This window comes from Buceros rhinoceros, unplaced genomic scaffold (genome assembly GCF_000710305.1).
Source record: "Buceros rhinoceros silvestris isolate BGI_N320 unplaced genomic scaffold, ASM71030v1 scaffold20031, whole genome shotgun sequence".
Classification (NCBI taxonomy): domain Eukaryota; kingdom Metazoa; phylum Chordata; class Aves; order Bucerotiformes; family Bucerotidae; genus Buceros; species Buceros rhinoceros.
This window is the reverse complement of record NW_010395110.1, coordinates 61,694-64,620: the sequence shown is the minus strand read 5'-3', so window position 1 is coordinate 64,620 and position 2,927 is coordinate 61,694.

Here is a 2,927-nt window from a genome sequence, read left to right as displayed (position 1 = left end):
CGGCAGCTTGGTTGGGCTGTGCCCCCCCCCCAGCCGCTCAGCGATGACTGCCACGCTGCATCTGCTTTCGCGTGTGCGGGCGCCTCTCCCGGGGTTTCCCTCGCCACTGGGTCATGGTGGAGTCTGGCAGCGCACATTGCTGCCGATCTTCCTGGTGGAGGGGTGCAGGGCGGCAGCGCACTGCTGGTCTTCAACCAGGCATCGGGGGTGGCCGGAGAAGGGCTTTGCGAGCACTGTGGTCAACGAGAGTCTCTCCGCTGACGTGTGTGCTCCAGACTGGGCTTTGACCAAGTGCTGTTGGGTCAAAAAGCTGGGAGGGCCCACACGGTGCAGGAAGAACGAGCTGTGCAGGATCAGTCCTGTCTGTAGTCCTTTGGCCAGGACTCGTCTTTTCCCAGGTCATTTGGAAACCGCAGTGTTGTTGGGTTTAGGGATCACATTCCTTCCATCTCAAATTAATAATCCTGTTGTACTACTCATTTTTTTGAGTCTGAAGAAGATTGGTGGATTGGGAGGTGATAAACCTAAGTGTGGATAGTACATATGTCAATAAACGTAGAACATTTTGAGGATGACTCTTCACTTTTCAGCTCGATACCTAGAGCACATAGAAAAGCATTATATTGCATGGACAGAAGTTTTTATTTCCCGAGGTATCCTGCGCTGCTGGCACAGTTATTTCATAGCAGAGTAGGTGATCCTTCTTTCAGCTTGTCATTTTTAACAGACCTGATTATCGGGAGGTGGGGAGGGCACACGGGGAGGGGGGACGGGTAGGCAGATTTCCTTTGCTGACTTTCAGAGGGAGCTAGAAGTCTTGTTATAGAGCCTGTGTATCCGTAACAGTGATGTTATTGCACATTTCTTTCAAAACGGACATAGCAGATATATTGAAACAATTTCTGCTCATATTTACTGAAGCCAACAAAGTGCTTTTTTGTCTTTCTTCCTTTCTTTCCAGTTTTCTTTTTTCCCTTGTTTTTGGGCAAGTGGAGCAGACTGTACCAAAGTTAGAGATGAGCCCGAAGTGGCACCTGAGCCCCCCAGGGGTTGGACCTCAGGTCTCAGCTTCACACCATTAGCACCTCTTTCCAGACTCCTTCCGCTCCCCAGGGAGCCAGCGCAGCTTTGGGGGTGCAGGATCAAGCTGAGCGAGAGCCCGGCCCCTGACACCACCCTCTCCTCCCCAGCCAGGGGGAACTGTGGACCAAAATCTGCACACACACATTTTGATCGGGCTCATCATTAACTAATGGACAGAACTGGGAGCTGACAACATCCACTTTTGGCAGCTCTGATTTCTGTAGTTTTCCATCCAATCATGGAGAATTTGAATACCTCCACACCAGCCTAAAAATGGACCTTCAAATCCTTGAGCCTCTAATATGCTTTTAATCAATGGAAGAGTAATTTATGAATTGTATATAGAGAGTGCATTCATAAATGTGATGATGTATTTTATCACTGATCCAAGATGTCAATATTAGAGTCTATTTTACTTATATTTTAAGCAATTATACTTTTTTGCAATTCACTAATGAGGATCATTTTCAAACTGCTTTAAATATCCATTATAAACAAATATTTGAAGCTACTAGAATTACCTTGAACTGTGCATTTCTAGTATGTAATACATATTTGGTTAGCTTGTGCCTTTAGTTTCTTAAAGTTATATTTGTATTATATGCAGGAAATGCACTTTGTATTACCTACAGCTGTGTTTTTTAATACTGCCTTGATTACTGTTGTTCTCATATTATGCCAAAAGGTCAAAGAGTGACACGTGTTATAAGTTTGTCTCTGAAAGTAGATTTGGCATTTCCCCAGTTCCTGGGTGCACTCTAAGGTACATTTTTGAACCATATTTCTTATGAGAATATGGGTGTATAAAGAATCACACGACATTACATGGCCCGGTACAAAAGAAAAAAAAAAGCCTTCATAACAGTTTCAGAAATTTAGTAAACTAAAGATAAACATCGTGTTGAGATGACAGTGCTAAAGAAACAAGTTGTAACCGGCAGAGCACTGGAGACTGAAGTGGTAGCTACGCGTGGGCCAGCCAGCAGTGATTTGTGAGAACTGAGCGAGCAAGTAGGTTTGGACCATCTTGTTCATGAGCAACCTCAGATGGAGGCAGGGAATATTTCAGTCTCCATTTTTTTTTCCTAGTAGTTAGATCAATTTCTCAGTGCTGTTTTTTTGTAGTTTTACTTTCTTTCTTTCTTTTTTTTCTAATTTTATTTTGCACTATAGCCTAGACACCCAAATGAGAAAAAGAAAAATAATGGCATGGAAATTTTTACCTTTATTTAGATCAGATTATTTGATGCTAGCATTCTGCACTGCAACAAGGTTCTGAAAGTTGAATAAAATAAAAATAAAATAAAAGAATAAAAAACACTGTTGCACACTATCCTGTAGCAATGTTCCTACCATGAGAAATACGTGCTATATTTTTTATGACAGCCAAACGAATAGTGTGTACGCATACTGTTTCCTTTGCTTTCATATTTATTTAGCAAATCTAGAACATTTCCAAGGTATAAATATATATATATATAGATATCTATGTAGAACATAGCCAAATAAATATATATGAACTGGTCAATGTGCATCTCGGTATACACATCCTAGCTGTTTGGTTTGAGCTCTTTCACGTCCTCTCAGTTGTACACTACCCAGGTAGACGTGGCCTCTCTCTGTGGCCGCGGGTGCTCCCGAGGCTGTGGTGTCCCCCCAGCCCTGCGCTCCTCTGCCTGACGAGCCCCCACTCCACCGCGGCCAGGGCCAGGGCCGCCAGGCAGCAGCTTTTCCGCGGGGAGCAAAGGCGATTGGTGCTGCTGGAAGCCAAGGTGGAGTTCCGAAGGGGAAAGCAGTTTAGACAGAGGAGCTCCTGTTTTAGCCTGAGATCGGCAGGGCACCCC